Source organism: Bemisia tabaci, chromosome 5, assembly GCF_918797505.1.
Source record: "Bemisia tabaci chromosome 5, PGI_BMITA_v3".
NCBI lineage: Eukaryota > Metazoa > Arthropoda > Insecta > Hemiptera > Aleyrodidae > Bemisia > Bemisia tabaci.
This window is the reverse complement of record NC_092797.1, coordinates 25,431,370-25,441,443: the sequence shown is the minus strand read 5'-3', so window position 1 is coordinate 25,441,443 and position 10,074 is coordinate 25,431,370. Positions and strand designations below refer to the sequence as shown.

At 40.9% G+C, this 10,074-nt stretch overlaps 1 non-coding gene across 1 annotated transcript; it reads right to left on the bottom strand.

Moving 5' to 3' along the window:
• Positions 1 to 1,325: 1,325 nt before the first annotated feature.
• Positions 1,326 to 9,365, bottom strand: LOC109034000 (uncharacterized). Its single transcript, XR_011899892.1, has 3 exons — positions 7,650 to 9,365; positions 7,260 to 7,412; positions 1,326 to 7,019 (listed from the first exon to the last, which is right to left on the bottom strand). It is a non-coding gene; the product is annotated as an uncharacterized protein (transcript).
• Between the last annotated feature and the right edge of the window lie 709 nt (positions 9,366 to 10,074).

The window sequence follows — 10,074 nt, the reverse complement described above, 5'->3', positions numbered from 1 at the left end:
CGGAATTAAAACGGGTATGAAATGTCTGCTAAAATAATGTGATACGATACTTTCTTGGGTGTCGTCGCAGAATAGACTTCCAAATCGGAAAAATGGATTTTCCGCTTGGTGACTGAGATCTTCTTTTGTATCTGGTGAGCATTTTCCGCCATTTTGAAAAAATTGCCTGAACAGGCCTTTTTTTGCGGTGTTTTTGATATAGCGGCTACGCACGAGAAAAAGTCCCGGATTTAGTTAACGTTTTGAATAGCTGACATAATTTTGAAGAAAATGGTATATAAATATGCCAGGTTTGCTCAAAAATTGAGGAGCCTCGGATCTCGGAACTTTGGAACGCTTCGGAACTTGGCTGATCGCGGCGAGCCGGATCGCGCGTTGACGGGTGCGCCGCGAAAACGTGAATGGACACGATGTTCACGATGCTGTATCTTTCTCAATTTTTAAGCAAACCTAGCATATGTGTTCCTTCCAAATTATGTCAGCTATTCAAAACATTAACTAAATCCGGGACTTTTTTTCATGGGTAGCCGCTATATAAGAAAAAACACCAAAAAAGGCCTATTTAGGCCGTTTTTTCAAAATGGCGGAAAATTCTCTCCTGATACGCGGTAGGAAACTTTAGATTCGGATTCAGCGACCCAAAAAACTTTCAGTAAGCCAAAAATAATCGCCGTGTACCCGAAATTCCAGGTAGCCTCATTTTTAGCTACCAGTCGTCTAGTATAGGCCGAGTATAGGCTTCCGGGATATCCCTTAAGCTTAGGCAAAATCGTCACGAGCTTTGGTAGTTGTTTTTGAACAACACCATGAAACGAAGCGCCCATGTTGACCTCGCGGGGGGCCAGAAGTCCGGTGGATTCTGCAAGACGTCGTTTTGATCCCAGATGGCACGGGGGGGGGGGGGGGGTTTGAGAAGTTTCGAAATACCTGTCGGTAACGAGCGGGCGTATCCGCGTTGGCCGGAGATGAAACGACAGCCTCCCATGTCGAATGGATAACGTTTTCTGGCAACGGTACCAGGTTGTCCTCTCTATCATGACGTAGCGGCGCAATGCTCGGAGAATAAACCTTCTCATTGGTACGGACAATACCAATTTGGGTTAAGATCAAGGAAACATACTCTGGTGCGGATGTCAGCGAATACCACTATATTGTTGCATATTGCACTTGTAAAATTTTATCGGCACTACACACAATTATATAGACTTAAAACTTTTTTTGGCAAAACCGATTACTTACTTATTTACTTATGGCCATCGTGAATAGTAAATAAGTAAGTAATCGGTTTTGCCAAAAAAAGTTTTAAGTCTATATAATTGTGTCAGCGAATAGATCACGTTCGATAGATCAGCGGAAAGTAAGACGACTTGGCCGATGTACCTGTCGGCAAGCGGTTTCTCAGAGTTTAATTGTCGCATCCGAATTTCGAACAGCGCCAGGTATACACGATAATACGTGTGTATGTCGAATGATCCATAATTGATTTTATTAATGAACGTGGTGTTAGAAAAGTAATGGGCAACCGCAAAGCCAATCTCTCTTGTTGCGATGGGCAACTGGACTAGGTGGGTAATGGCGTTTTGCTCTATCCTGGGAAGTGCATCATGTTCTCATTGGTACGGACAATACCAATCTGGGTTAAGATCAGGGAATCATACTCTGGTGCGGATGTCAGTGAGTACACTACGTTTGATCGATCAGCGGAACGTAAGACGACTTGGCCAATGTACCTGTCGGCAAGCGGTTTCTCAGAATTCAGTCGTCGCATCCGAATTTCGAACAGCGCCAGGTATACACGATAACACGTGTGTGTGTCGATTGATCCATGATTGATTCTATTACTAAACGTGGCGTTAGGAAAGTAATGGACAGCCGCAAAGCCGATCCCTCTTGTTGCGATGGGCAACTAGACTGGGTGGGAAATGGCGTTTTGCTCTATTCTGGGTGAAGAACACCAATAAAGAACTCAGTTTTCAGAGAGTATGAAAAGCTTCTTTTTTTTCGGGAAAACAAAAGGTTACAAAGAATTAGATCACTAAAATACAGGGATTGGACTGATCAACCAACTTTTTCTGACTGCAATGCAATACCACTTTTTCTTTTCGTTCACTACCGTGGCCCAGACCGTTCCAGCTGATATGTCTTAATAGCGGGAACATTCCTTCCTGTGACTAGATTTTTTTTAAGTCTTACTTGCCTGAAATGGCGCTAAATGCTGCATCAATCTAATTAACTTTCGGACGTCATTTAAGTCTCTGTTTCGGTGCGCTAGAGTGCAGTCTTTGTGTATCTTTGAATCATTTATATCCAGCCGTAAGAGGGAGATCATTGCAGCATTGACATCAGCGCAAGCAGGCATTCCTAGAAGCCAAATCAATCGTCTAGCTTCAGAAAAACCAGCTCCACGTGTTAGTCCTCCTAAACTTTTGATATTTTTCATCAAGATTTGCTTGATAAGGAGATCTGCAGACAAGCTGCTCCAAAATCGATCGGATCTCCGCCCTACATGGAAACCGCTCATAAAATTATGTATAGATTTATGGCTTTGTCTAAGTTCATGCATGTCTTGCAGGTATAGTCTAATAGATTTGCAGTACAGGAAATGACCTGCAGCTGCAAAGTATGGAAGCATTAAACGTAAAGTATGCAAGTGTAAAGTCCAATCACCGGTCCTTTCGGCGCGTAAGAAAGTTCTGAGAAGGTCCATCATGTCCATAAATTGGCACCACAACTTAGCGTTTTGGGACGAATTAATAACTGATTCCTTGACATTCTTCAGCATATTCACAATGTCAGGCCAAACATCTGAGTTGCAAATCTCTTCTGCTGACAGTGATTTTTCACTGAGCCCGGTCAATAATATTGTCACATCTTGCAGGGTCTGATTGTCCAGATCCAAGACAAATTCATCGTCATTTTGGTCACTTTTGAACGGAGATCCAAAGGTCTCTCTAATTAGAAAGTAATTCAAGGCAGCGTCCAGTAGCATAAAAGCTTGGATAGCACGAGAGACACTGGCCGTTCAAAATTTTGGCGACGGTGTTGCTACCGTAAATTTCTGAAAGTATTTCACTGATTCCAAATGACTCCATGAAGTAACCAATACAACCGAGGTAACTCATAATCGTATGAAAGCCACCGAGTCGCAAAACAATATTTTTTGGTGGACTGTCAATCGGCTCGTTTTCAATTATGGTTTTAGCTTTCCAGTAAAGTGGCTGATCGAAAGTTAACACAGGATCCACTTTAAATTTTCTTGACTCTACCTCGATAAAAAGAAGCGTCGTGTAAACACATGAGAAATCGCTAGGATTTGAATCAATGATAGGAAAAAGGAGAGCGCTTGATTTTCCTGGAAAGGAAGCAGAGGTTGAACTTCGCATCGAACCAGACCAATTAGAAACATCAGGGCTTAAAACCCATGAAGTTTGATGAACATATCATGCGCTGTCGTTAGGGTCATTAGGTGTATCAGGATACTCTTGTCCACCGTTGATACTATGAATTTTCTTCCCATCGCATCGCGTTTATTCCACTCCGCTAGTCTTACCTCAAAGACTATATTCTCTTCTGTTGCACCTTGTATCGGTTTCTTTGTGCTTCCGTTTACTACGTTGAGTATATTACTGGATTCGAAATGTATTTGTATTTCGAAGTCCCATAGTTGATAATTTTCTTTATTCTTCGACCTCGTTACCCGGTTCAATTCACTGTTGTTGTTATCTGTCATTTTTATTATTTGCGTTACACTTATCAATAATCAAAACATGTAAGAGTCACGTTAAACTCTTTGTAAAATTAGTTGTACTTTCATGAGCTGCGTTAAGCTCAGAAGGGTTTTTGTTGAATTACGAGTCTCGTTAAACTCAAAAAAAAAAATGTTGATAAGTCCCGTTAAACTCATTCGATTGTCCGTTACATGTATCGCACTTAATTTCCACGCGAGGCTCGGAGTCACGCGATTTCTCGTTTCATCGTCTTATTCGCTTGCATAATTTTCCTCACATACCTTATCGCTAAGGCTAAAATTGTTGTCACTACAATGAATAAAATTGCCGAGATGACCCACCATTGGGCTTGGTCATGGTTAAAATTTATGTTAGCTTGTCCCGATACCACTACCGTCTGGCTTTTATCTTCTTTTGACGAAGAACCACCCATTTCTTTTGTTTCAATGTTTAACCACTCTTTCGGAATTCCAGTCATACTTAATTCACGCGCACTTTCAAAACGACATAGCGTTAACTGCCAGTCTAAATTCGTTAAATAATGACTTCACGATGAAGTAGATCGCTACCATAAAAACACTGATGAGAATCACGCTAAGGCACCCTACGCGAATTTCTGGACCCCTAACCCTTTGATTTTATAAGACAAACATACAAGAAACAAACTCCGAAGATAAATGCATAAAGCATGTTGTATAGAGATGATAAAGTTACATTACAGAGAGACCGACGACGACTGGCCCCGACCACACCTAGAAAAGCAAACTGTATACCGAATGTTATGAATTTCAGCATAGTTGTTTTAATAAACACACGATTGGTCTTACTCCAATCTCAACATCCTCGTATAAAAACCACCCATTTGCGAAATACAATTCTAGCTGGAGCGCAATTCAGCTTTGCAATCACCACTGCAAAAATGTCAAAGGAAATCGAAAAGGCCAGCGTGCATGTAGGCTATTTCCATTTTAATCTTCCGTCACATTCTTACGGCGCAATGATACAACTATTTGAACTCTCCGGAATGCGTGAGGTATCACGCCGCATTTGAAGGCGTTTTCAAAAACAGCCAAGTTCCGATACCCGGATTATCGTTTTGCACAGTTCATATTATTTTGTTATATTCCGTACCACTTGTTTATTCTTAATCCTCGTATATCAACCACCCATTTGCTAAATACAATTGAGGAGCTTTCCGGGAAATGGGCACATACCGAAAAAACAAGTTGTGAGAAAAACGCATTTAAAGTTTTCATTCCTACTTTCTTGGCGCTGATGATGACATACATCGGAAATGGGGCACCCATATCAACGTCCATACACATACACCCTAGAATGAATAACGACCATTGGTAAAACTTACACTTCTTTCAGTGTTGTGGGAGGAATTTTTTAAAATTTTCCGTTATGTGCCCTTTTTCCGGAAATGGACCGGTGGTTATAGGTTTTGGCTTTCAAAGCTAAATTTTCAAGACTTTAACGAGTTTCTAAACGAAAAGAAATCATAATTTCGATCGTGAACGTGCGGGTGGATCATCTTCGATCATCGTTAATAAAAAAGACAGCAAAACACGCGAAAAAATCGAAAAATTAAACCCACAAGAGACCATTAAAAATTGAATTATTAATAATTACAGAATTTCACGTGTCTCAAGTAAAACGCGTAGACAAAAAATTGAATTATTAATAATTACAGAATTTCACGTGTCACCGGTAAAACGCGTAGACAATCACTGCAACCCGATGATATTGCATTGATTAGTAGAATCAGTGCGATGCATCTGTAATGAGGGATCCTTACTTATATCAGTACCCATCACCTGCCTGCCTGCGCCCTACGCGCTATCTCCTCAACGTCGCGTCGCGGCGACCGTACACAGGGGCGAAAACATGAAATACGCCTGACTTAGCCTCACGAAACTTGGTCTCTTAGCTCCAAAAATTGATCAATTAAGCTGAAACTCGGGACATTGGTACATTAGGATGCGAGGAATCCGTTTCTGCCATTTCCGGAAAAAGGGCTTATACGCGTATGTGCCCCTTTTCCGGAATGCTCCTCAATTGGTATCATCTGCATACGTAGCGATGATCGTTTTTCAGTGAACTTAAATTTTTTTTGCTTGGTGCAAGTATCCAAGTTTTTTAATATATTGGAATCGACTTTCGTGCGTTTTAGGACCCGCCTCGTAGGTTCTCCATAGCTGTTGTATTTTTTTGCAAACGGTCAGCAACACCTGATCTTGGCACATTTTCTTTTCCACGAAGAATTGACGTTAATTTCGTATAGGTTTCTGCTTGGATTCCGCGGAGAACTCCAAAATTGGAGGGGGAGGGTAGATGTAGCCGAAAGAATATCAAACGGACGCCGAACACAGAAGTAACAAAAAAGGCCACTCAAATTTATTTAATTTTGAAAAATACATAAGCACAACACCTGAGCTTCAAGGAGAATAGCCTTAGCTAATTTAGTCTATGACCACATAAATAGGGCTCGAAAAACTTAGTCTAACATACACGAAAACTTCACAACTCCGAACGTAAATGTAACTCTTCCAACCTCTAACTTCTCAAAATTTTAGGACGCTCAAAAGGAACAAGCTGAAAAACCCAACACTTGGTGTTGGAAGAGCGCGCCGTAAGAATATATCTGTTTTATCATATTCAGGCTGATCCTTCTTCGAAAAATTGTGGCTTATATATATTAATACCTCACGGATGGAATATATATTGCATACTCAACATTGACGTCAAATTCCTGTTGTACCTATGGATATAGTAGTACTTATGAAGCAACTGGTAATTGTGAATTGAATGAAAGAACTTCGTTGAGAATTTGAAGGTATCAATTTAATGTTTGACACATATCGGTTATAAGTAGACAATGAAGAAATCAACATGCTTATCATAATTACAAGTATCGTTGAAGGTAACAATATGGCTACTTCCTTCATGGGAAAGTTTTGTAAATATTCTGCATTTAAAATTGTCATTTAATGACCAAATGCTCCAAGAATCTTGCAAATTGTTAGGAAAAATCTGAAGTTCTTTGTACTAAATTGAGAGGTCAATTCATAATTGTCATGCCAATTTGCTATTTGCGATTGGGTACTAATCTACTGAGAATAATTATTGAAATGCTAACTGGACATAAATAGGATAGTAATCACTGTAGAATGATGTATATTTGTATCCGTACACTTGCGTTTCGTTATGGTAAGTCCGCCTTTGTCTTGGGTAGATAAGACTCTCTTTAATTCTCCTTTTTTGGGCTTATTCGATTCTTGGTGGCTTCTGCAAAAAAGATGGGGAAAAAAAAGAGAGGTAAAAATCAGAAATAATGCTAGCTGCATTTTTTATTGGGTCATTTCATGTCCGTTAACTGTATGATATAAGTAACCAGTTACATCTATAAGGATATATGTTGGTTGACTTTAATGAAAACTTACAAACTTTTAATTATATACACGTATTAAATCATATTCCTTCAGAAGATAGGGTCTATTACTTCAGGAGTGTGAAATGAGTAATTACCTCTTAGTAGCTGATGATGGTTCAGTATTTATTTTCACTGTCTCTTTACTGTCAGTACCTTTGCTCTTTGTTATGTATGGATTGCCTTTTTCTTCCTTTGATGAGGCTTCGTTTGATTCTCCTTTTACTGGCACAATTGATTTTCGGCACCCTCTGCAAAAGATGAGGTAAAATAGGTGAAGAAATTGGACATAGTACTAACTGCATGTAATTATTGGTTCATTCTATGTCCGTCGATTGGATTATGTGACTAACGAGATTACATTTGAACGTAATTATTTTGGTTGTCTTTAATGAAAACCTGCCGACTTAGGATGGTATTCAAGTATTCAGACTTACTTTTTGAGAAGAAAGGGTCAATTAGTTCAGGATTGTAAAGCGAATAATTACCTCTTAGCAGTTGATGGTTCTTCAGTATTTACAACAGTTACCAGTTACCAGTACCCTATACGGTCTCCACATTTAATTATAACGATGCGAAAATTCAACTACGCTCCCGCCACGAGGAGGCTTTAAAATAACCCAGGATGCAATGGGACTAGCATCTAGATTCACCGGCCGCCTTGAGGGGTATTCCAATGAGCCCGCTATTATAGCATAGCGCGCTCAACAAGAACACGATCCGACGATCACTCAACCAACCGAGTCGGCACTGTCGAAACTGGGGGAGGGACTGGGCTATCGCCTCTGACACCCTCTTCAACGCCCGAGAAAACACGACTGATGAACTGATAAGTTTTCGTTTTTTTTTCGATAAGAAATATTCTGGCAGATTATCCCATCGTTTTGGGTCGAACGATTTTTTTTGGAATCCCTTGCGAACACGGCGTCCTCCGAATCGCTGTCGGATTCGGTCGGAGACGCCGCAATTGCAGGTCGATTTTCTGAAATTGCAGAGGTGGACGCAGTGGACATGTTGGCCGTGTGTGGCGATGAGGCTATTTGTTGTATTTTGGGTGTTTCGTGTAACATTTTAAAAAGGCCTCTTTCATCGAGGCTCCCATCTCCAGCGAAATACACATCGTGGACAACTCTTTTTTCATTAGATGATTGAATAAAGAGTCGATCCCAATCTGGCGTAATTGCCGCGGAGAGAAGTTTTCACGGACAACTGCCGTGTAATGACCGGAATGCTCATCTTCTCCTTGATGCTTTACATCGGCGTGCAATTTATAATGATCAGACTCGCTGAAAGTGAGCTTCTTCGACGGTAAATTCACCATCCGGAACTCGGAGTCTTTGATTTAAATGCGTCTGCTGATCTCCTTTGCGCGGTTGATTTGCACAATGATTAGATCGCTTGGATTTCGTATGAGTGTCCGAGAGACACACTTTCCTGGACAAGCCCTATTCTCGATATCATCAGAGCAGGCAGGGTCATCATCTGACGGTTGGGACCACTCTGCAAGGCTGTCGATAAGTTCGGAAATCATTTTTTCTCCCCTTCAATGGGCAGAGGCAGTATGTTTTCGACGGATGGAATTTCCCTCAAGACATTGCACGAAGTACATTTCAACTGGAGTTTCTGTGTGATTTTTGTCCTTTCGAACAAAATAGGGTTTTGCTGGATCAAGCTACTCGTGAAGTCTCGAACGCATTATGTTGGGGCTGCAAACATGTCGTCCGTTGCCTCTCGGATCGGCCACGCGGAAAGTGTTGAACAAGAAAGAGTGTTGAACAGAATACAAATATACAAGCTTACAGCGCTTACAGCAATCAGCGTTTGCGCCCACCCTGAAACAAAGGATCAAGAAATGAGGAAAATTAATTTTAGATAAAAAATATTTGTTACATAATGAGTATATAAATGAGAATATATAAATTTCCAAACCAATTTTAATGCAATGACAACTGAATATTCATGATCTATTCAGTCACGATTTTCCTGTGCAATTTGAGTAATCAAGAGATTTCACCGAGAGAAACTCAACAGTAATGTAGAGAAGTGAGCAAATAGGCACATCTATGCTATCTATTTCATCACCCATTCACAATTTAGACCGACTGTTCATCAATGTTGCCTCTCACTATGTAGAATCTTGCGATGTTGCGTCTCACTACACTATGTAAAGTCTTAAAAACCAAGTAGGTATGTTTTCTCTACTTCTGAAGGGACACCTTTTTTTATACAGGGTTATTCAAAAGTTACGCACCACTGGCCATAACTTTAGTTCTAATTATGATATCGATTTGCGGTTTGTGGCGTCCTTCCTCATATCGAGGGGGAAACTTTTTGAGGTACTTTTCAGTTCTTCACCCCCCCAGGGGGAGGGGGGGCGGGGGGCAACTCAAAAATTTCAAATGGCAACCCCCATCATGTGATACATCGTTAAAAAGAGCATGAAAAAAGAAAATTTTTGGCGCAAACCGGAAGTCGATCTGACCCCCCTGTCAAAAGTTAGGGGGGTCCAAAGGTTATTTAGAGGGTCCGTACCTTCATTTTTTAGAGTAGCTTCGGCGGCTCTTGGACATACCGTTTCTCTTTTCAAAGAGTCCTCGAATACCCCAAGTCTGATACCGAAGTCTTCATATTGCCCCCGGGCCACCACAGCCCCCCCGTAGGGGGGGATGGGCCTGTTACAATGAAACATTGAATTAAAATGCGAAAAGTCACAGAAGAGCTTCTAACTTAGTATCAAATCCGAGTGGAACTTCTTGCCAATGCTAACGCAAACGCAGCCTGCGACTTTAAAGTGAGTTTTCAAAACTCTTAGCCCCCTGCCCCCCCTCATTTTTGGTTGCAGAGCGGGTAAAAACCGGGAAATTCACTACAAATAATGCCCGAAACTAATGTCCAACTTGAGGAGGACCCTTG